This window comes from Mustela putorius, unplaced genomic scaffold (assembly GCF_011764305.1).
Source record: "Mustela putorius furo isolate JIRA1106 unplaced genomic scaffold, ASM1176430v1.1 tig00003898_pilon_pilon_pilon, whole genome shotgun sequence".
Lineage (NCBI taxonomy): Eukaryota > Metazoa > Chordata > Mammalia > Carnivora > Mustelidae > Mustela > Mustela putorius.
In genome coordinates this window covers 39,169,685-39,195,853 of record NW_025422047.1, presented here as the reverse complement: position 1 = coordinate 39,195,853, position 26,169 = coordinate 39,169,685, and positions in this window count along the sequence as shown.

The following is a 26,169-nucleotide window of genomic DNA, read 5'->3' as shown; positions in this document are numbered from 1 at the left end:
CACAGATATATTCAGAATATTCCATCCCAAAGCAAAAGAATACACACTTTCTCTAGTGCACATGGAATATTCTCCAGAATAGATAGCATCTTGGGTCAGAAATCAGGTCTCAACTGATTCCAAAAAAACTGGGATCATTCCCTGCATATTTTCAGACCACAATGCTCTGAAGCTAGAACTCAACCCCAAGAGGAAATTTGGAAAGAACCCAAATACGTGGAGGCTAAAGAACATCCTATTAAAGAATGAACGGGTCAATCAGAAAATAAAAGAAGATTTGAAAAAATTCATGGAAACATGATAATGAAGACACAACTGTTCAAAATCTGTGGGACTCAGCCAAAGCAGTCCTGAGAGGAAATATATAGTGATACAAGCCTTTCTCAAGAAACAAGAAAGGTCTAAAGTACCCAACCTAACCCTACACCTAAAGGAGCTGGAGAAAGAAAAGCAAAGAAAGCCTAAACCCAGCAGAAGACAAATAATAAAGATCAGAGCAGAAATTAATGAAATAGAAACCAAAGCAAAAAAAACAAGCAAAAAAACCAAGCAAAACAAAACAAAACAAAACAAAAACCCCAGTAGAACAAATCAATGAAACTAGGAGCTGCTTCTTTGAAAGAATTAATAAGATTTATAAACCCCTTGCCAGATTTATCCAAAAGAAAAGATAAAAGACCTAAATTAATAAAAGCACGAATGAAAGAGGTACGATAACAACCAGCACCAATGACTTACAAACAATTATAAGAACATATTATGAACAACTATACGCGAGCAAATTTGACAATCTGGTAGAAATGGACACATTCCTAGGGACATATAAACTACCACAACTGAACCAGGAAGAAATAGGATACTAAACAGACCCATAACCAGTAAGGAGATTGAAGCAGTCATCAAAAATCTCCCAACAAACAAGAGCTCAGGGCCAGACAGCTTCCCAGGGGAATTCTACCAAACACTTAAAGAAGAATTAATACCTATTCTCCTGAAACTGTTCCAAAAAATAGAAATGGAAGAAAAAAATCCAAACTCATTTTATGAGGCCAGCATTACCTTGATCCCAAAACCAGACAAAGACCCCATCTAAAAAGGGAATTACAGACCAATATCGTTGATGAACACAGATGCAAAAAATTCTCACCAAAATACTGGCAAATAGCACATTAAAAGGATTATGCACCACAACCAAGGAGGATTTAATCCTCGGCTGTAAGGTTGGTTCAACATCCACAAATCAATCAATGTGCTACAATACATTAATAAAAGAATAAGAATCACATTATACTCTCAATAGATTCTGAAAAAACATTTGACAAACTACAGCATCCTTTCTTGATCAAAACTGTTCAAAGTGTAGAAATAGAGGGCACATACCTCTATATCATCAAAGCCATCTATGAAAAAACCCACAGCAAATATCTTTCTCAATGGGGAAAAACTGAGAGCTTTTCCACTAAGGTGAGGAACAAGGCAGGGATGTCCATTATCACCGCTGCTATTCAACATAGTTCTACAAGTCCTAGCCTCAGCAATCAGACAACATAAGGATATTGAAGGCATCCAAATTGGCAAGGAAGAGGTCAAACTCTCACTCTTTGCAGATGATCTGATACTTTAGGTAGAAAACCCAAAAGACTCCACTCCAAATCTGCTAGAACTTGTATAGGAATTCAGTAAAGTGTCAGGGTATAAAATCAATGCACAGAAATCAGTTACATTTCTATACATGAACAACAAGACAGAAGAAAGAGAAATTAAGGAGTCAGTCCCATTTTCAATTGCACCCAAAGCCATAAGATACCTAGGAATAAACCTAACCAAAGAGGCAATTCTGCACTCTGAAAACTATAAAGTACTCATGAAAGAAATTGAGGAAGGCACAAAAATAGAAATGGAAAAATGTTCCATGCTCATGGATTGAAAGAACAAATATGGTGAAAATGTCTATGCTACCTAAAGCAATCTACAGGTTTAATGCAATCCCTTTCAAAATCCCATCCATTTTTATCAAAGAAATGGAACAAATAACCTTAAATTTATATGGAACCAGAAAAGATCTTGTATACCCAGAGGAATGTTGAAAAAGAAAGCCAAAGTTGGTGGCATCACAAGTCCAGACTTCAAGCTCTAATACAAAGCTGTCATCATCAAGACAGTATGGGACTGGCACAAAAGCAGACACACAGATCAATGGAACAGAATAGAGAGACTAGAAATTGATCCTCAGCTCTATGGTCAACTAATCTTAGACAAAGGAGCAAAGAATATCCAATGAGAAAAAGACAGTCTCTTCTACTAATGGTGTTGGGAAAACTGGACAGTCACATGCACAAAAATGAAACTGGACCATTTCGTTACCGTATGACAGAGCATTTGCACTACAGGATATTTATTTACTCTAAGGATAGAAATGTAGTGATCCGAAGGGACACGTGCACCTGAATGTTTGTAGCAGCAATGTCTACAATAGCCAAACTATGGAAAGAACCTGGATGTCCATCAACAGATGAATGATGGAGATGATATGATATATATATATGTGTGTGTATATATATACAGATATGTATATATATATACACAATTGAAATAAAATCTTGCCTTTTGCCATGATGTGCATTGAACTAGAGTGTATTATGCTGAGTGAAATAATTCAATCGAAGAAAGACAATTACCATATGATCTCCATGATATGAAGAATTTGAGAGGCAATGTGGTGGGTTTGTTGGGTAGGGAAGGAAAAAGTGAAACAAGATGGGATGGAGAGGCAGACAAACCACAAGAGACTCTTAATCTCACAAAACAAACTGAGGGTTACTGGTGGGAGGAGGGTAGGGAGAACGTGGTTGGGTTATGGACATTGGGAGGATATGTTTTATGGTGAGTGCTGTTAAGTGTGTGAACCTGGTGATTCACAGACCTGTATCGCTGGAGCTAATAATACATTATATGTTAATAAAAATAAAAATAAAATAAAATAAATCTTACATTGAAAAAAATACCCTCATATTTGTTCTTGACATATGGAATTAAAACTAGTATAAAGGAGAAAGTCAAATAGAAGCTTCTGATTTTGATCTTCATTCTGATCAAGATAGTAAATGTCACATCACAGTTTATGGCAAAGAACAGTGACACTATTAAGAGATGCAAGCATGGTAGTCCCATTATAACCCCATTTAATTCACTGGTTCATAATCTACTAGAGCCAAATGGATCCTCCCATATAAAGTTTATACTACAAAGTCCAATTAAGAAGTATCTGTATCTGAAGCTTCTACACCAGATGAGCAACTATGAGGAACAGGTTAACAATTTCAATATGAAAGAGGTAGTCACTGATCTATAATTGCATTTTTTCCCCATCCGTGTCACGAAGAAAGATGAGGAACACCTCATATTTTTGCAAGACTCTAACAATCCTGTCAGTAGACAGAAACCATACATTTATTTGAATAGAAAAGTTTAATATTGGGGCGCCTGGGTGGCTCAGGTGGTTAAGCCGCTGCCTTTGGCTCAGGTCATGATCTCAGTGTCCTGGGATCGAGTCCCACATCGGGCTCTCTGCTCAGCAGGGGGCCTGCTTCCCTTCCTCTCTCTGTGATCTCTTCCCTTCCTCTCTCCTACTGTGATCTCTCTCTGTCAAATAAATAAATAAAATCTTAAAAAAAAGAAAAGTTTAATATTAAGTATTATATTAACTTCCTATTGTTTCTGTAACATGTTATCACAAATTTAGTGTCTTAAATGACAGAAATATACTCTTTTTAAGTTCTGGATGTTCTGGAATTCAATTTCACTGAGCTAAAGTCAAGGTACTGATAAAGCTAGTTCCTTCTGGAGGATCCAGAGGAGAGCCTATTCCTTGCCTCTTTTAGCTTCTGGAGGCTATCAGGATTACTTTTTTTGTGATTGCATTATTTCAACCTGTCTCCCAAGTCACACAACCTGATCTTATCCTCTTTTGTAGTCAAATATCTCTTGCCTAACTTTTACAAGGATGTTTGTGATTACATTTAAGACTTACCTTAATAATCCAAGATAATCTCTCTCAAGGTTCTTAATCACATCTGTTGAGTCCCTTTTGATGCATAAAATAACATATTTACAGGTTGCAGGGATAGAATGCAACTATCTTTAGGATCCTTTATTCAACCTACCACAACTATTATAAGCAAGATATTGGGGTAATGAAGGGTTGACTAGCAAGAGGAAAAGAGAAGTCTGTCACTCCGGTACAATGCTGCCTTAGTGTGTTTTGAGGGAGACCACTTTTTTGTTAAGGTGTCACATTCTCTTAGTTGCAGATGGCTGAAGAAAACAAACAAAACAAAACTGGACTTACTCTCTGATGAGAGAAGCACACCAAACAAGGGAGGGGAATCTTGTCTCCTATTGTTGTTCCTCAGTGCTCTCTATTGATAAAATTTAACATGTTGTCAGCTAGCAAAGTAGAAATATTTATAGTTCCATTCTTTGTTTTGTTTTGTTTTGTTCAGATCAAGCAATGTAAGGTGAATCTGAATTTGAGAATCAGGAAGTTGGTAAATGACACTGTCCACCTATTTGTATACTCAGCTTCTATATGTACCTCTCTACATACTTTTGAGCTTCTGTACATTAATACAATATCTTCATATTTTCACAATGAGGTAAAACCATCCTTCTAAAAAGTGAAGAAGTTCTCACTATCTCTCCCATATGAGGAAATTCACAATCCCAACAATCATTATAGCCATTACTGTTGAATATTAATCATGCATTATATTCATTGGAATCCCACTGAATTGTTGTGTTTACCTAAAGACTAAACCTCCGAGTTATATATTTATAAAAGAAAATAGAATAGAGAAGAATTAAATGGTTAGCATTGACAAACTCAAACATATAATAGTCAAAGAGAAAATATGCTAAATTACTAAAGTTCTTGTTTTTGTGTTAGTCATAGGATATAATTGATACATATGACTTCCTTCTACTTCTTATTTTATACTTCTCTACTCTCAGCCAGCACCTCAGATGGTCAATTCTTTTACTTGCGAGAGTGACCTAAAGCCCCTAATTCCTGTTTTTTAAGATGTAGTTTTCCAATAGCTCTTGGCTATGAAGGTACTGTGTTGCCTCATAGAATTCCCTGAGTTTCTGAAATAGTTCGCCCTCTCACATTTTGTAGAAGTAACATAATTTCTCTCTTTTTAAAATATTTTATTTATTTATTTGACAGAGAGAGAGATCACAAGTAGGGAGAGAGGCAGGCAGAGAAAGGGGCGGGGAGGCAGGCTTTCTGCTGAGAAGAGATCCAGATGCAGGGCTCGATCCCAGGACCTTGAGATCATGACCTGAGCTGAAGGCAGTAGCTTTACCCACTGAGCCACCCAGGCGCCCCCATAACTTCTTTTGATAGCTAAAATTAGTCTCTCAAACCTGTAGAATGACCTGTTTCTGCCTGTAGTCTCATCTTCCAATTCCATGGAACTGATTCTCAGTTCCCATATTAAAACATTACCACCTCAGAGATTAAGAACACCACACCATCAGAGTTGAATTTTTCTAGAATAGGAAACAAAATTTCTATAAGTAATTGAGTTTAATAGTGAGAGGAGCCACTTCTACTTTCATTCTTTGATTTGTGGAGCCATATATTCTGGCTATTAGGGAGATGCCATTAGATAATGGTCACTGATTTGAAGCATGTACTCTGTCTTATAAAACAGATCTCTTTCTTTTAAGGATGTTTTCTCTGCCAACATATCAGAATCCTCAGTAAGCCATATTTTAGCTAGATCAGAGGCTAATTGATTTAATTACTTTGTTGTTAAATGAGCTCCTTTTCAGATGGTATCAGTATGGCAGTTACCATGATGATAGACTGCGCTAACAGGAGCAATACAGGCAAGGGAGAAAAATCCAGATACATAATATGTGTCAATGCACATGAAGAACTAAGTCCCCTTTAGGTGAAATAGGCCTGATGAAGGCCCAATAGAAGCGCTAGTCTCCCAAGTGAATGGTGCCATACTAGGGCTCAGTGCTGATCTCTGCTTTTGATAGATAGCATATGCACTTAACAGCAGTAACAACAGCAAGGTCAGCATTGGTAAAGTTCATTTTGTTGAGCCATGTATTGCCTTTATCCCAATCACCATGTTCACAATTAAGCAATATGAATTTGTAGCCCAGAGCCACTAGTGTTGCTTGGGACATTTCCCTCTGGTCATGCATATAGTTGCACAGGTGGTCCCTTATGACAAATTGTTGAAGGAAGAAAAAGACCCAAGTTCAATGTGTAGGTAAATCAACTATTTTTCTTACAAATATGTATTACATTTTCTTACAAATATGTTATTTATATAGATATAGTATATACATATATATATAATTGAATCTAACAACAGAATAAATATTCCTTATAAAAGCATATAGAACAATTACCAAAATGCCTATATGCTAGTCAAAAAAGGAAATTTCTATAAATCTAATAACTTTGAAATTATTCAGAGAATGTTCTCTGACCATAATTAAATGAACCTAGAAACGCATTTTTAAAAATAAAAAGGAAATCCCTAACTGTATAGGAAAAAATCAGTTCTAAAAAATCCATATTTCAAAGAGGACTTTAATGCATAAATTAGGAAATGTCATTAACTAAACACAAGTATAGAAATTATGTATCAGAATCTTTGGGAAGATGCTAAAACAGTGTTTAGATAGAAATGTGTAAATGGGGACACCTGGGTGGTGCAGTCATTAGCTGTCAGCCTTTGGCTCAGGTCATGATACCAGGGTCCTGGGATCAAATCCGCATTAGGCACCCTGCTCAGTGGGAAGCCTGCTTCTCTCTCTCGCACTCTCCTGCTTGTGTTCCCTCTCTTGCTCTCTCTCTCTGTTAAATAAATAATGTGTAAACATAATCCTTTGTTAGAAGAGCAGAAAATCTGAAAGTTAAAATCAGCGATTTAATTTTCCTTCTAATAATATTAGTAAAAGGGCAGACAAAAAACTTAAAGTAAAAGAAAACAATAATAAAAGGAAAAGAAAGTGTTCCTGAGTGGCTCAGTTGGCTAAGTATTCAACTCTTGATATGGGCTCAGGTCATGATATCAGGGTTGTGAGATGGAGCACCACATTAAGCCTAGAGTCTGGTTCTACCCTGGGTGTGGAGCCTGCTCAAGATTCTTTCTCTCCCTCTCCCTTATACTCTCCCCCTTACACACTCTAAAAGAAAAAAAAAAGGCAGAAAAAATTTAAAATAGAAAATCAAGGCACCTGCTGAAAGTTTATAAAGACAAAAGATTAATGAAATTATTAAAATGTAGTAATAATTATCAGATAAAAACATTAATTGTTGGTATTTAAAATTTTAAAAAGATATATTACTACAAATACTACAGACATCAAAAAGGAGATGGTAGTCTTAAAAACTTATCAATAAACATTATTGTATAAAATTAAAAAAATTCTTAAGGATACAAGTGAAGAGTTAGAAAAGAATAAAAAATTGATAACCTTCATATTGGATGCTATTTTACTTAATTTTTTTTAAGATTTTATTTTTAAGTAATCACTAACCCAGTGTGGGGCATAGCTATTTTATAGAAAATCTGGATACAGGTGGCTTCACCAATGAACTCTCCACATTATTTCACACCGAAGTAATTTAATTCAGGGATATATAAAGAAGGTTCCATGTTACATGGATTTCATCTCTACTTCTCTATTGCCTATTGAAAGAAATTTGTTAAAAATACATATTGCGTGGGCTGCTGGATATTATACAGAAACAATGAATCATGGAACACTATATCAAAAATTAATGATGTACTGTATGGTGACTAATATAACATGATAAAAAAATAAAAATAAATAAAAACAATCAAAAAATTACCATCTATGTTTCAGGATTTTCCCTTTTTACTCTTCCTTTTGCAGCTTGCTCTATATCTCTTGAAATTATGTTCCTGGGTATAAAAATAGGTTTTTGTGAGCATGAGTTTTTTCTTTTCTAAATCAGTTTATTTATCTTATCATTTTACATGTATACTTGTTATATTTGCCTTCAGTATAATAGTTGACAGAATTTATTTTGTGTCCACCTTTTTGTGTCCTACATGAATCATCTAAATTGTACTCCTTTAAAAAAGAAAAAAAAAGGACAACTTCTTTCCTGTTTTCCTTTGGATTGATAAAGATATGTCACTTATTTATCCATTTATTAATTTGTTTAATCCCATAAATATTCCATCCCATTCCTTTCTGGACGGAATCATTTCTTTGGTAGGTATCTTTCAGTTTTATTTTTGTTCCTTTGAAGATAATGTGTCTTTATTCTCTGCATGCCTTGGCATTTTTTACTTTAGGTTTCCAACTAGGATACTTTCAGGTCAGGAGTTCTTTCTGTTTATCTATCTGTTTATCTATCTTGATGTTTCAAGATCTATATCTTGAAGTCGGTTTTAGTGTTTCAAAATCCTTGATCATTATCTCTTTAAGAATAGCTTTTTTCCCCATTCTCTTTCGCCTATTTTCCTGAGGCTTACATCATTTATGAAAAACTTTTTAACTTTTGCATCATATGACTTGTTTTTTCCTTTCTTTGTTTTTAATCCATTTTTCCTTTCCTGCTTCAATCTGGCAGTGGCTATATTTCAGTTCGTGAACTCTTTCTCTGAACCTAATTTGCTTATTATTCTATGTATTATATTCTTATTTTGAGATATCATATTTTCTTAGTTTTATAATGTCCATTTGATATGTCAAATTCTAGTTCTCAGATGAAATGGAAAATCTTGCTATCTATCCTATTATTATTTTATTTTATTTTAAGATTTTGTTTATTTGAGAGAGAGAGTGAGAGAGAGCATGAGAGGAGAGAAGGTCAAAGGGAGAAGCAGACTCCCCATGGAGCTGGGAGCCCGATGCGGGACTAGATCCCAGTACTCCAGGATCATGACTAGAGTTGAAGGCAATTGCCCAACCAACTGAGCCACCCATGCGCCCTATCCTATTATTTTAAAGTTCATGTTAAACACCTCATTATCTATATCATCTGTAGTTTTTTTTCTATTTGTGTCTCTTATACCTGCCTTCATGTATACTTCATAATTTTATTTTAAGATTTTATTTATTTGTCAGAGAGAGAGCACAGGCAGACAGAATGGCAGGCAGAGACAGAGGGAGAAACAGGCTCCCTGCTGAGCAAGGATGTGGGACTTGATCCCAGGACACAGGGACTTGATCCCGATGTGGGACTTGATCCCAGGACACCGGGATCATGACCTGAGCCGAAGGGAGCCTCTTAACCAACTGAGCCACCCGGCATCCCTACTACATAATTTTTCATAGAATGCTAGGCACTCTGTATTAAAATTTGTAAAAGCTCTGCTTCATGTTGTCTTTCTACACTGTGTGTTGTTCTTAGGCAGAGTAAGGGAAGATAAAATAAATTTAGCATGAGAGTTGAGCTGATTTAGAATTAAGTTTCTTTGTAAGATATTTTAGTACCAATTAGCCATTATTCCTGTAGTATAGTACTTAAGGAATTCCAACTGAAAGCCTGAGTTTTACCAGTCATTGACATACTCCATTCCACTATTGGGAGATCAAAGCTCTGCTTGGCTTCTCAACATTTTATCAGCAGTTTATAAATAATCAGATGTCTCAGGGGGAAACATGTACACTGATTGTTGAGATCACTTCTCTGCTTCTTGGCCTTGCATGGCTTGAGATCTCCCAGTTCTGATTTCTGTCTCTCTAGTTCCATGAGCCTACCAAAATCGTTTACAGCTGCCAGCCTTTTAGCGACAGATTCCTGCTCAGTTCTCAGCTTCTAGGCAGCTGTCTTTGAATAAGAAAATACTTAGAGGAAAAAAAGGCTTAGTACAGTGTAGGACTCAACAAACACCAGGTGTTTTCTTTCTCTTCAGTCCCCTTGACCAATTAAGTGCTGCCTTCCTTTGTAATTCTCAAAGGACTTTAGGACATACTTTTTTTCTGTGTTCCAGCCTTTGTTCTTGGTGGATAGTTTATCTGATACAGTTTTATAAATAATAAGCAGACAGAGCTTTGCCTTATTGTTGGTATAAGTATAATTCTGCTGCTGTTGAACTTTTCATCCCTGAACTTTCTCACTGGGAGAAAGTTATGACTATCATCACTACTTTAGGTTGAGACACACTTAATAGCTTTAAATATATTTTGGCATCTTAGGACTATACTTTTCTCTTAGAGGTCCTAAAATTGGAGGTTCCCCCCGCCACCGCTTTGGCTAACTTCCAGTCTGTAAGTAAGAAATTGCAATTTAAACAGCCATTATTCTAGAAGTCCAAGCTGTAGTTTTTAATGGTGGTTTGTATATATCTTTAAAGGCGGTAATCTTACCGATGCATTTTATGTGAAAAAAGGATAGGATATTAGTAATACATAAATACTCAATATATTTTTGCTTAGAATGAAAAAAAGTCATAGAAATGTGTCACAAATATCTTACCTATTTGCCAGAATCTGAAAATAAATATGAATGAACACTGCCTTCAAGGGATACAATGTAAGAAACACATAAATATACAAATATGTACATTAATTGTGTACAGGGGATATGTACTGATTGGCAAGAAAACAAACCAATATGGTGATTTCTAGCATAGAGATTTGACTTCAGAAATTTCTGAATCAAGCACTAATTATATCATATGCTAGTCTTGTAAGTTTGATCTCTGTATTATCCAGAAAACACAATTTCATCACTTTTAAATTGAATTTTTATGATTATTTATTGAAATAATGTATATAAAAATTTTACCACAGTAAATTCACAAATTTCGAGTTTAGTAATGTATTTGATTAGCACTGTTATCATAAACTTTTCATGTGACAGAAGGCAACCTAAGTAATTCTTATCATGATTTGGGGAAGATGCACAGAACGAATGGAAATTAAGCTGAAATTTGAACATTGCACAAGTATCCTCCAGCTATAAAAACACGTGTTGGAAGAATAATATAAATAGAGGGGACAGAATATATTCCAATCTTACAGGCTTTGAGCTCATCAAGCATTTGGAGTCCTGCTCAATACGACTGACATGGAGGCTTTATTATGAAAATGACAGGAGTTGAAACTGGGCATGAGATAGGATCAGACCATGAAGAGCTTTGTAGATCATTTTAATGCATTTGCATTTTATCCTGTTTGTTGATAGGAACACATTAAAACATTTTAGATTGAGCAGTTAATCAGATTTTTGTCTTTAGAGAAAATATCTTGTCACAGTTTAAATGATGAAGTTTGTGGACATCACCACTGTTTGAGAAAAACTCTAAATATTATTGCTTGGAAGTATATAACAGGCTGCATTTTTTAGCCCTGGTCATATTAACTTTAACATAATTATAAGAGAAGCTAATACTTAATCACTTTTCAGAATTATGCTACAATACCAAAGTGAACATCTGTTTATTAGTTTGCTCAATAAGTAGGCACTACATTTTTCAGACATTTTTAGACATTTCACAGAAACAATTTGATACATATGATTTATTCCAAAGTTTGCCTAAACCTCTCTTGAATTTACTAGTCACTTTACCATTGCTACCACACCCAGTCTTTGCTGTGTGATTGTCAAGATATCCTTTGATTACATCGTAAAGGTTAAATAATTATTTGACATAGTGATTCTAATTTTTAGTAATTAATATTTACATTACTAATATAATGACCCAGAAATAATACACAATTGAGTAGCTTTTTACTAATATATAAAGATTGTAATGTTTTAATGTAAAAATTAGATATTTTAATTTTAATGTATCTAACAATTGTCTACCTACAAATAGGTTGGAAAAATTAGTTAGCTAGAGATGAAGTCATGAGCTTTAAAAGTGATTAAGTATACTAAAAAATGTGAAGGAGAGAATGATTCTTATGGATTACCCCATACCACTTAAATATGAAATTCCTCATTAATGCTGGCACTTCTAATAGACTACCACTTCTTTACAATAATTAGTGAAATATTTACCATTTGAATGAAATACTAAAGTATCATGCCACACTGTATTATCCTGTGGAAGACAGTTAATACATTCATAGTAGAAACTCAAGGACCCAAAATTAATTTTCCTCTTATCTTCAGGCTGGATTGTATATTTAAAACTAAAGGATACACCTTTTCTTCATTAATTCACAGTCTGAATGTCATGAAAACATCTTATTCTCTAAAAGAAGCAAATTAAACTCAAATTAAAAATAGTCTTAAGCAAAATTTCAGAATTGTGTTCTTATTTTACATAAGTCAAGAAACTATTGAAGCTACCTAATTTCTTAATACATATACATATACATATACGTATATATTGTATGTATACATATATATGTATACATACAATATATACATCTTAGAGGTTAATTGTATATACATATACAATATATTCATATATACAATATGTATATATACAATATATACATATATACAATATATACATATATACAATATATATGTATATGTATTAAGAAATTAGGTAGCTTCAATAGTTTCTTGACTTATGTAAAATAAGAACACAATTCTGAAATTTTGTATATGTATATATATTAAGAAATTAGGTAGCTTCAATAGTTTCTTGACTTATGTAAAATAAGAACACAATTCTGAAATTTATATATACAATATATATTGTATATATATATATGTATATTTAACTGAAGAACTACAATTGATTATAGTTAAGTAGAGGAATTACTTTAAAGTATAGAAGCTTATATCAATAATTTATAGACTTAATCTCTAATATTTATTATTTGGAGGTTCTTAGAGGTTAACTTCTAGTTTCAAATGGTATATAAGCTGTACAAATGTACAATCCCATTTGATTACAAAATATTTTCTTTGCTTAGAAATCTTTTAAAAAATGCAGTTTGAAATAATGAAAACTCTAATTGAAAGCTTAAAGAGTCTAATATTCTTCTTGAAATCATATCAAAACAATTCCACAACTGTACAAAGTGATAAGAGTAGTCAACCATGTAAGGAAGACATTCCAGATTAAACTTCTATGTTATACAAAATAATTCTATGTTTTAAGCCCTGGTGCTCAGGTGGATGATCAAATTAAAACAGAACAGAATTACTGAACAATTACGATCATGTGAAATTAACTCAATGATCTGCTGTTTATTTTCACTATATTTTCAATATTATCCAATGTGAATATTTTATTACTAAATTGACTTTGAAATCTTCAGGATGGTTACTAACTCATTAAGCCCTTAGGTGGTGTGTATGTGTGTTTGTGTGTGTGTATGAATAACTATGACAAGATAGGGCTTGAGTTCACGTGTTGTGGAGTGAAGCCAAGAGGGTGTGCACAGAAAGAAGTGAGCAGAGAAAGAACAAAGAAGGTGACAGAGAAGTTGTGGTTTAAAGTAAGTTTATATAAATATTTCCAAACTGGGAAAGTCCCAGCTGAATTCTCGGTATTCTTCCTCCAACTCCATCTCTCTTCATCATGCTATATATGTTTTTATGTGTGTATATGTATGTGTGCATATATTGTTTTAATAAGTGAACACAAATCTCCCAGAAACTGTTGTTTCAGAGATGAGGATGTATGTTTGTGATGCTCCTGTTACTGCTGGCACCTTCACACATTCTTCTGCAAACCCATAAAGTTGGTGAATATCCATGATAGAGCATCACTTTAACCATTCAGAAATGATCCCATGTGTGTGGACGGTTATGTTTTAAAAACCATTCTTTTTGAATATCTGTAACAGCAGATAACTAATTATATTATTTACCAGGAAAATGTGAATTTTGTTTGAGATTTACTCATATTATAAATGCAAGTTAAAAATTCTCTAAGATAATGGTGAAAAAGGGGTAAAAGTAATGGAGTAAGGGATCAGTCCAAAGGAGTAAAAGAAAGGGAAAAACAACCACAAAAATCTTTATAGAATACAAAAAGAATATAATATACGAGCCTATTCACATTTTTATCAGTGAAAAAAAATCAGTGAAAAGAAAGCAGTAGAGAATTTTTTTTAATTAATTTTTTATTTTTTATAAACATATATTTTTATCCCCAGGGGTACAGGTCTGTGAATCACCAGGTTTACACACTTCACAGCACTCACCAAAGCACATACCCTCCCCAATGTCCATAATCCCACCCCCTTCTCCCAAACCCCCTCCCCCCAGCAACCCTCAGTTTGTTTTGTGAGATTAAGAGTCACTTATGGTTTGTCTCCCTCCCAATCCCATCTTGTTTCATTGATTCTTCTCCTACCCACTTAAGCCCCCATGTTGCATCACCACTTCCTCATATCAGGGCGATTATATGATAGTTGTCTTTCTCTGCTTGACTTATTTCGCTAAGCATGACACGCTCTAGTTCCATCCATGTTGTTGCAAATGGCAAGATTTCATTTCTTTTGATGGCTGCATAGTATTCCATTGTGTATATATACCACATCTTCTTGATCCATTCATCTGTTGATGGACATCTAGGTTCTTTCCATAGTTTGGCTATTGTGGACATTGCTGCTATAAACATTTGGGTGCATGTGCCCCTTTGGATCACTACATTTGTATCGTTAGGGTAAATACCCAATAGTGCAATTGCTGGGTCATAGGGCAGTTCTATTTTCAACATTTTGAGGAACCTCCATGCTGTTTTCCAGAGTGGCTGCACCAGCTTGCATTCCCACCAACAGTGTAGGAGGGTTCCCCTTTCTCCGCATCCTCGCCAGCATCTGTCATTTCCTGACTTGTTGATTTTAGCCATTCTGACTGGTGTGAGGTGATATCGCATTGTGGTTTTGATTTGTATTTCCCTGATGCCGAGTGATATGGAGCACTTTTTCATGTGTCTGTTGGCCATCTGTATGTCCTCTTTGCAGAAATGTCTGTTCATGTCCTCTGCCCATTTCTTGATTGGATTATTTGTTCTTTGGGTGTTGAGTTTGCTAAGTTCTTTATAGATTTGGACACTAGCCCTTTATCTGATATGTCGTTTGCAAATATCTTCTCCCATTCTGTCAGTTGTCTTGTGATTTTGTAACTGTTTCCTTTGCTGTGCAAAAGCTTTTGATCTTGATGAAATCCCAATAGTTCATTTTTGCCCTTGCTTCCCTTGCCTTTTGCGTTGTTCCTAGGAAGATGTTGCTGCGGCAGAGGTCGAAGAGGTTGCTGCCTGTGTTCTCCTCAAGGATTTTGATGGATTCCTTTCGCACATTGAGGTCCTTCATCCATTTTGAGTCTATTTTTTTGTGTGGTGTAAGGAAATGGTCCAATTTCATTTTTCTGCATGTGGCTGTCCAATTTTCCCAGCACCATTTATTGAAGAGGCTGTCTTTTTTCCATTGGACATTCTTTCCTGCTTTGTCGAAGATTAGTTGACCATAGAGTTGAGGGTCTATTTCTGGGCTCTCTATTCTGTTCCATTGCTCTATGTGTCTGTTTTTGTGCCAGTACCATTCCGGACTTCAAGCTCTATTACAAAGCTGTCATCATCAAGTAGAGAATTTTTTTAAATGTTCATTAATATTTAGGTTCTCAGTTTGGATTAAACATATAATAAGTACAAAATCTAGCTGCTGTACGCCGTATATAAGACTGACTATAGGCAGGCTCCTATGCCAAACTCCCAAATTATGCAGTTTTAGGTAAGGTAATACATTATTGAAAATGGAGCTGGGGTGGGTGGTGTGGCACACCTGGGTGGCTCAGTCGGTTAAGCATCTGCCTTTAGCTCAGGTCATAATCCCAGGATCCTGATTGAACCCCACATCTAGCTCTCCACTCAGCAGGAAGCTTGCTTCTCCCTCTCCCTTTGCCTGTCAGTCCCCCTGCTTATGCTCTCTCTCTGTCAAATAAATAAATAAAATCTTAAGAAAAAAAAAAAAAGAAATGGAGTTTGGTATAGTTCCTATTTCTGATAAATGAATATATTCAAACAAATAGCAAAATATAGAGGAATTGAACTACATTACTGAAAAGTCACATTTATAGAAACTTGAACTTTTAGTATTTTATAAAGCAATGTGAGAGATTAATAATTGACTATATACTAGGCAGGAAGACTCAAGAGGTCTGAGTCCTTGAATAGCTGAACCAAAGCCAAGAAGTGACCCTCTTAATTTTCTTGTTTTATAAGGAAAATGAACAATATTGATTTATAAGCTATTGTTAATTGGATTTCTGATATTTTCAGCCAAACTATTCCTAAAATAAATGTACCAGATTCAGGATATGACATATTCTTTTGCTACAGCATCTACTTCTCTGAGTCACATGGCAATATCTATAGGTTTTTTAATATACTGAACGTGTCAATATTATAGTGAGCTTATTAATATTTGTCTTGGTTATAAAGGTTTTGAGTGATTGTCCTTAAGTGCACTTTTTCATTAGTTACTTAGTGGCTATTGAAGAAAACAAATATGCATGTGTGCATGTGTGTGTATACACCGTGTGGCATTATAGTAGGAACACATATGCAATGTGAATAGGAAAGAAATAGAAAAGAATCAGAAAGTTTCAGACTTTTAGACAACAGTTTTAGGTGACAACTTTTTGTTTAAAGGACATAATGAAATCTATAAAAAGCATAATTAGTGTTATCTAAAATAGCTATGACTATAGTTATGCTATTTTCCAAATGTTTTCTTTTTAAAAATTGAAGAATTTTATTTAAATTCAAAAAGAATTTTATAATGACTTTTGACACTATAATTAAAAAACATGAGAATTCCAACCATTATGCCAAACCTATATGGATGCTGTATATTCAAATAATTTCTAATTTGTGGAGTGTCAGAGTTTCTAACTGTAGAAAATTGTAAATATCTGAACTGGAATTATGGTGGAAGGATGATATTTCATCTCTTCTATTCTTCATTTTTTGAAGTTTCTACCTCAGACAGAGGAAATGCCTCCTTCGACTTGCCTTATTTTCTTGGAAATCAAATACTGTGTTTGTAAGCATTCATGAAGAGGGAAAAGTGGTCATTTTTGGTGAGAAGGGAGTATTGGATAAAATTAGCAAACATGACTACATAAATAGCAATGTTCACATAAGAAAACAGTGTACTGCTTTTGCTTGCAATGTATACTGGTAATTCTCTGCTTAATTGTTCATTTCCAGGTAGATAAAATGGACTGAATAGACTTGGCCACAAGGTGAGTGTATCGTTCATCTTCTGAAGAGTAATGAAATGTCTGTTGATAATAATGTCCCTTGAGTTACAGTGGTTGGATCTCTGAATTGATTTTAAGACTTTAGGTAACTGTTTATGGTCTATGTTCTTATATAAACAGATTTCATTTGACCTTGGGACTACAGAAAACATAATCCTTTTATTATCATATAAAATGATTCTATTTCCCTGAGGTAGGTAGCTTTAATTTTTTGTGGAATAGCATGTATTGTTTTTTACCATATGTAATATCTGTGTGGAATATTTTGTTATTTGCTTGACCTCTTTTCAATAAATGATAGATCACTAATATTTTCACTTTTAGTTCTTTCAAGTTTTGAAACATTGAGAAAAAATTGAATAGGCTAGTAAGACAGTTAATTTGAATGAAATTTTTTTCATTTGGCACTTGTTGGTGGTTTTCTTTATTCTCTTTTAAATCTGAGCACAGTTCCACTACATTTTTTAATATTTCAGGACATGGACATATTGAAGAGTCCAAGACAATCGTGTCATAGAATTATTCACATTGTTTCCTCTGCATTGTTTCTAAAGTTAACTTGTCAGATACTTTTTTTCATTTTCTTTAAATATTTTTTTACAAGAAGGAGAGTCTTTAATATAGTTCCTATAAATATAAGAGGATCTGTCCAGACCTTTATTTTTTTCATTTTCAAATACTGCTTTAAGATATAATCCACAAAAAGTACAATTCACCCATTTACACTATACAATTCAGTGCATTTTAGTATATTCATAGGGTTATGCAATCACCACTACAATGTATACATTTTATTTAACTACCTAATTTCAGAATATTTTTATAGCCTCAAAATGAAGCACCATTAGTAGTCCCACACATTCTTCCCATTCTTAGCCTGTGGCAACTGTTAATGTATTTTCTTTTTTTATGAATTTCCCTATTCTGGATATTTCATATTAATTGGGAACACACAATAATGCAGACTTTTGTGACTGGCTTCTTTCAATTAGAATGTTTTCAACACTCATCCAGGTATCCATTCATCAAGTCTCAGTACTTGATTTCTTCTTATTACCAAACAGTATTCCCATGTATGGCTCTGTATTTTATTTAGCTATTTTATTTTGTTGATGTGACAATTGGTTTACACTTTTTGACTATTATGAATAGCAATTCTATGGGCATTTTGGTACACATTTTTGTGTGAACATGCTTTAAATTCTCTTGAATATATATCTGGTAGTAGAATTCCTGTATCATAAAGTAACTGCTTATTTAATATTTTGAGGTACCGCCAGATTGTTTTCCAAAGTAACCACATTATTTTACAACTTAAAAACCAATATATGAGCGTTTTAATTTCTCCATATCTTTGCCAACAATAGTTACCTTACAGAGAATAGCTATTCTGGTGAATATGAAGTAGTATGTCATTGTGGTTTTGATTTTTATCGGACTAGTGACTAATGATGTTAAGTATCTTTCCATGTGTTTTTGGCATTTGCATATCTTCTTTGGATATATATCTATTTAAATTATTTCCCTTTTTTATTTATTTCTTTGCCTTTTATTGTTGAGTTGTAAGAGTTCTTTATGTACTTTGGAACTATATCTCAATCAGATTTGCAAAAACTTTCTTCCATATTTGAGTCTTTTCTTTTTTGATAATGTTCTTTCAAGCACAAAAGTTTTACATCCCTAAGTAATTATAATTACAATTTATATATGTTTTCTTGTGTTGCTTTTACGTTTGTTGTCATATCGAATAAAATGTCAAATCCAAGGTCCGGAAAATTTACTCCTAAGTTTTAAGAGTAGCTCTTACATTTAGAAACTTGATCTGTTTTAAGGAATTTTTTGCATGTGGTCTGAGGCAGAGGTCTAGTTAAATTTTTTTACCTAGATATCTTCTTTGTACAACTCTTAAGTTTTCTTTGTGAAACTTATTCCTATTTTACTCTTTTTAGTGTTATTGGGACAGAGTTGCCAGTGTATAGAGATGCAACTGACTTGTCTATTGATTCTATAACATTTTAAAAGCTACATCATATTTATACTCTAATTAAATATAAATTGTTTATATCATCCTCAGCTTTTAACACCAAGTTCTCATGTGTACAAACTACAGTCCTGTGATAAATTAATTTATTTTATACTTTCAATGTCTGGATTTTTCACTTCATATTTACAGGTTTCTTTCTTTTAACTTTTGAACCACTAAGGAAAATTTCAACAAGTGAGTGACTCGGCCCTTCTCCTCCCAACAAGGTGGCTCAGGTAAAATAATCATGTACATCTGGCCTTTAAAATGTAATACTCCAGTGATTGCCAAAAGGCCAGCTCGATGCTTTACTGCGCTGCTGCACTTTCACAAGTAATACTCAGGAGTTGACATTTATAAAACTGCTGGTGCACTCTAGAGAAATTCTGATAGCTGAGGTATTATATGAATCTATCTTTATCATGATAATGGATATGTAAGTGTGTTAGAGAATAACACTTTTGAAATCTTCTGAAAGAAAAGAGACATTTTATGATTTCATTCATTGGATAACTTAAGAATAAATATAATCTCATAAACTTGTTTTTTTCTGTAAATATACAAATATAAATTTTATAAAAGGTAACGATCTAAGTAGATCAGCAAGAAAAATCTCCTACAAAAAACAAAACAAAACGAAACTGGAGAGGGAGACAAACCCTAAGAGTCTCTTAATCTCAGGAAACAAACTGAGGGTTGCTGGAGGGGAGAGGGTGGAGGGATGGGGTGACTGGGTGATGGACATTGAGGACGGTATGTGCTATGGTTAGCTCTGTGACTTGTATAAGACTGGTAATAAATAAATTATTTATGAAACAAATAATACATTGTATGTTAATAAAAAACATCAAAGGCAAATATCAAATACTTCTTTAATAATACACCTCTGTTACTGCTTTTTTTCACTTTCCCTATATAATACTACTTAGATAATGTTTACTTGGCAATAATTTTCCACAAAGAAGGCAGTTGGGAGATATTCCATGTGCAGCTAAAAGAAACAAAAACCTTACCAAAATGATTTCTGTGGAATTCTTTGAGGTAAATTACTCTACTATGTTCCTGTATATTAATAAATTCAAATGAGAAAATAAGTAAATATTATATAAAATATAATTTATATTTATAAAATATAAATATATTTAGCTACAATATCCAACCTAGAACATTTTCAGTCATCAAATACATGTGCTATGCAAAGGTTCAACCATCCTTGTGAATTTCTTCAAAATTACAATTAAACAGAATTTAATTTAGGATACACATTTTATCTATTATTTATATCTATTTTTTAATGTGTTCTTTAAGAATTACAATATCTGTATTCAGATAAGAGAAGCACCACTGTAGTTCTCCTTTTTAAACTTTGATACACACACTATTAATAGAAATCACGTTTTCATTTAGAAGATTCTTCCTGAATTCAACTAGGTATTTATATAATATTTATAATTATTTTTGTTATTTTAATTAATACACATTCAGAAGACATCCAAAATCATATTTCATCAAATTTAAAAATTAGTGAAATTTGCTGCTTCTGCCATAGAAAATGTGAAAGTTTTTGTTTATTCTTTCTACAACTGTACTGATAATGTGTTTTGAATAGGCACTCATATAGACACACTTACAGATAAATACATTTAAAAATGAATTCAAATTGTATTGTGGACCTAAAGGTAAGAGATCAAACTATAAAAATTTCTGGAGGAAGATATGGGAAAATTTGCATGATACTAGATTAATTACAACATGAACCATAAAATATAACATTGATAAATTAGACTTTATTGAAATTAAAACCTTTAAAAAATGCAAAATCAAGCACAGATTGCGAGGAAATATTTGTAAATGAACTACTTTATAAAGAACTTGTTTATAGAATTATGTAAAGCACACTAAAAACTCAGGATTAAGTAAATAACTAATACAATTAAAAATTAATCTGATACTTAACTAGAGAAGAAATATACATGGCAAATAATCATATTAAAAGATGTTCAACGTCATTATGCATTAATGACATGCAAACTAAACACATGTATTAAAATGACTAAAATGCAGGAATACTAAGTACTGGTAAAGGATGTGGAGCAATTGGAACTCTCATATTATTAAGAAAATGCAAAATTATACATCTCTTTTGTGATAGTTCAGCAGCTACTGATAAAGTTAAACATACACTCATGATCTAGTAATCACACTTCCACAAATGTGACCAAGTCGCACAAAAACCTATGTTTACACAAACCTGTATGTAAATGTGTATAGAGACTTTATATTACTAAAAACTTACAATCAACCACATGTCCTTCAACTATGATACATCCAAATCTCAATAATGGAATACAATTCTTCCACAATAAGGAACAGATTATGGACTATGGGTATGTGACAACAGGATGAATTTAAATTACATTTTGCTAAATGAAAGAATCCAGATTCAAAAAGCTACATATTGTATGATTTCATTTATATAGAATCCTTTCAAAGACAAATTTTAGAAACAGGTAACAGATCAATGTTTGCCAGAGTCTGGAAGAAAGCGGAGGGATTGATTAGAAAAAGATATGAGAAATTTTTTGGAATGATGAGCTTCTCTACTTCTGAATTTATTGAAGCTATAAGACTGGTAAAGATTGACACAACTGAACACTTAATACATTAATATGGTGAATACATTAATATGGTGAATTGTACTCTATGTAAATTATGGCTTAAATTTTAAAATGAAAAAATCTATATTCAACACTTCATACAACAGCCAGCATGTGGTAAGTGCTCAATCAATATAACTTAATAATATAATTGTTACTGATTGCACAAGAACAGATAGAAATTAATAAAGATGTAAAGATTACAAAGTAGAGAAGGATTATCAAACAATTCTGATAAAAATTACTTTGTTGTCCTTCACTCTTTCCTCACAAACATTTCTGAAACCAATTTCTAAAGTTGAAAAATAGAATTTATCTGATGTGCATTTTAATTCACTATTTGAATAAAACAAAATTAGACCTTGCCCCAGGCAGTTAATCTCTCATCAGCATAGAACTGACTTTAAATATATCTAAACAGAATGTGAATACACAGCTTTTGGGGGTTACATTTATTCATAGATTTTTTTTTGCCTTCTTAATATTCTTGAAATATCATCTTCATTGTATAATCAAAATACCTGTAGAACATTTAACCTGTGAGTTAAACCTAAAAATAATTGAATATTCTTTAAAGAATCTTCTTAAGAAATATTCAGTATCTTTGAGACTTTAAATGAAAGCTGAAGCTATTATTAAGGAACCTGATTTTTCAGAGTATGACACATATGCTGAAACTGATATTGACTGTTTTTACTCAGTTGCCAAAATTTTTAATTCAAATGTACAAAACCTCAAAACAAAGGTTCTATAGCAGTAAAAGTTTACTATGTCATAATTATAACTTCAGAATGTGCAATCTATAGTGATAATAGAGAAATTATAGCATTAAAGCTTAAAGTAAACTTTAATGCATTTTGAATAAGGTATTTCCGTTTTTAAAGTAGTATTATAAAAAAATAGTATTATCATGACATACTTTCTGCCTCTTTAGTTTTGACTCATTTATGTCTTATATTTAAAATAGGTATCTTCCAAATCCAAAAATACATTAAAAAAATCCCTTGTCATAATCAAATAGGATTTATTCCTGGGTTGCAAGTGTGGTTCAATATTAACAAATCAATAAATATAGTGCATCACATTAATAAAAGAAAGAAGAACCATATGATCATTTCAATAGATGCAGAAAAACATTTGAAAAAAACAACATCCATTCATAAAAACCCTCAACAAAGTAGGTTTAGAGGGAACATACTTCAACATAATAAAGGCAATATATGAAAAACTCACAACTAATATCATCCTAAATGGAAAACAAACAAACAAACAAACAAAAACTGAGACCTTTTCCTTTAAGGTCAGGAAGAAGACAAGGATGAATACTCTGGCCACTTTTATTTAACAGAGTAGAGGAAGCCTTAGCCAAGGCAATCAGACAACACAAAGACATAAAAGGCATCTAAATCAGAAAGGAGAAATTAAAACTTTCACTATTTACAGAAGACATGATAGTATATATAAAAAACCTGAAAGACACCACCAAAAAACTGCTACAACTCATAAATTCTGTAAATTCACAAGATATAAAATCAAAGTACAGAAATCTGTTGTATTTACACCAATAACAAAGTATTGGTGTAGGAAAGTGGTCCAGTTTCATTCATTAATACAACAATAACAAAGAAGCAAAAAGAGGAATTAAGGAATTGATATGATTTACAACTGCACCAAAACCGATAATCTTCCTAGGAATAAACCTAATCAAAGAGTCAGAAGACCTGTACTCCGAAAACTATAATACATTGATGAAAGAAATTGAAGATCACACAAAGAAATGGACAGACATTCCATGCTTTTGGGTTGAAAGAAAAATATTGTTAAAATATCCATAATAACCAAAGAAATCTATACATTTGATACAATCCCTATCAAAATACCACTATTGTGTTTTACAAAGTTAGAACAAACAATCCGAAAATTTGTACAGAACAACAAAAGACCTGAATGCCAAAGCAATCTTGAAAATAAAAAGCAAAGCTGGATACATCACAATTCTGGATTTCAAGTTATATTCCAAAACTGTAGTAATCTGAACAGTATGATACTAGCACAAGAAATACATTGTGCTAGTATGATACTAGCACAATGTATATCTATACATTGATATAGATCAATGATACAGAATAGAAAACCCAGAAAGGAACCCACAACTATAAGGTCAACTAATCTTTGACAAAGCAGGAAAGAATATGTGATGGGAGAAAGAATATCTCTTCAACTAAAGGTACTGGGAAAACTGGAAAGCAACATGCAAATGAATGAAACTGGACCACTTTCTTACATCATATATAAAAACAACTTCAAAATGGATTGAAGACCTATATGTGATACCTGAAACCATAAAAATCCTAGAAGGAAACACAGGCAGTGATTTCTTTGACATAAGCCTTAACAACTTCTTTCCAGACATGTCTCTGAGGGAAGGGAAACAAAAGCAAAAATAAATTATGGGGATTGCGTCAAAATCAAAACCTTCTGCACGATGAAGGAAGCAATCAACAAAACTAAAAGGCAACTTACAGAATGGGAGAAGATATTTACAAATGATATATCTGATAAAAGATTAATATCCAAAACATATAAAGAATTTATAAAGCTCAATACCCCAAAAATGAATAATCCAATTTAAAAAATGGGCAGATGACACGAAAAGATATTCTTCCAAAGAAGATAGACAGACGGCCAATAGAGATGGCCAATAGAGGGTATACAGATGGTCAAAAGATGCGCAACATCACTCATCATCCGGAAAGTGCCAATCAAAACTACCATAGGATATCACCTCACATCTGTCAGAGTGGCTAAATTTAACAACTAAGGAAACAAAAGATGTTGGCAAGGATAGGAAGAAAGGGGAACACACCTGCACTGTTGGTGAGAAAGCAAACTGGTAGAATAACTCTGGAAAATAGTATGGAAGTTCCTTAAAATGTTAGAAATAGAACTATCCTACGAACCAGTAACCACACTCCTAGGTATTTACCCAAAGAATACAAATATACTGATTTGAAAGGATGCATGCACCTTGATGTTTATGGCAGCATTATCTATAACGGCCAAGTTATGCAAACAGCCGAAGTGTCCATCAGCTCATGAATGGATTAAAAAAGGTGGTATATACACACAACAGAATATTAGTCATAAAAAAAGAATGAAATCTTGCCATTTGCAATGACATGGGTGAAGCTAGAGAGAGTATTATGCTAAGTGAATAAGTCAGTTAGGGAAAGACAAATACCATATGACTTCACTCCTCATGGAATTTAAAAAACAAATGAGTAAAGGGACCAAAGAGAAAGAGAGAGGCAAACCGAGAAACAGATTCTTAACTATAGAGAACAAAGTGTTGATTGCCAGAAAGGAGGTGGGTTCTTTAAGGGTTAAATAGGTGATAGGAATTAAAGTATGTCCACTCATTGTGATAAGAACTGGGTGTTGTATGAAAGTGTTGAATTGCTATATTGTACACTTGAAACTAATATTACCCTATGTGTTAACTAATCAGAATTTAAATAAAAACTTTAAAAAATCAAGTGGGTTTCTTATTCATAATGTATAATTCAGACTTATTTAATTTACTCATGTGGCATCTTCTTTAGTTGTATTTAAAGAATATTCCTATTTGAAGAGATTATTACTATACTTGGATTAATATGTATCATATCTGTATATTTTATTCATTACATTTTGTTGTTTCTCCCTACCCTCCTTTTTTTCCTGCATTTTCTGGTTTTAACTGCATATTTAATATGACCCCGTTTCTCTCCTCCCTTAGCATATATGCCATTTATATCTGTTTTTAAAAAATATTTAGTGGCTGCTCTAGAGCTTAAAATATATATTTAAAAACAATCTAAATTCGACTTTGAGTAATACTTTACTGTTACATCCACTACAACTATATCCACCTGTGCAGGTATCTTATAACTTCCATCTCTCCTTTCCATCCTTTGTGATATTGCTTTCATTTTTTTCGCTTATCCATATGCCATAATCATTCAAAGCATGTGTACTACTATTTTTTAACAAAGAATTATTTTAGAAGGTTGAAAAATAAGAAAAATAAAATACTTTATCTTCATTTATTCTTTCTCTGCTACTCTTCCTTTATTTAGAGCCTGTGTCAATTCAATAGAACTTTCCTTTTCCCTGAAGAACTTTGAGCATACCTTGCAGGGCAGGACTGTTTTTATTCATATGAAGAAGTCTTTATTTCACATTCACTTTTGAAAGGTAATTTCCTGGAGATAGAATTCTGCATTTTTTCTTTTTCTATCCACATATTAAATATT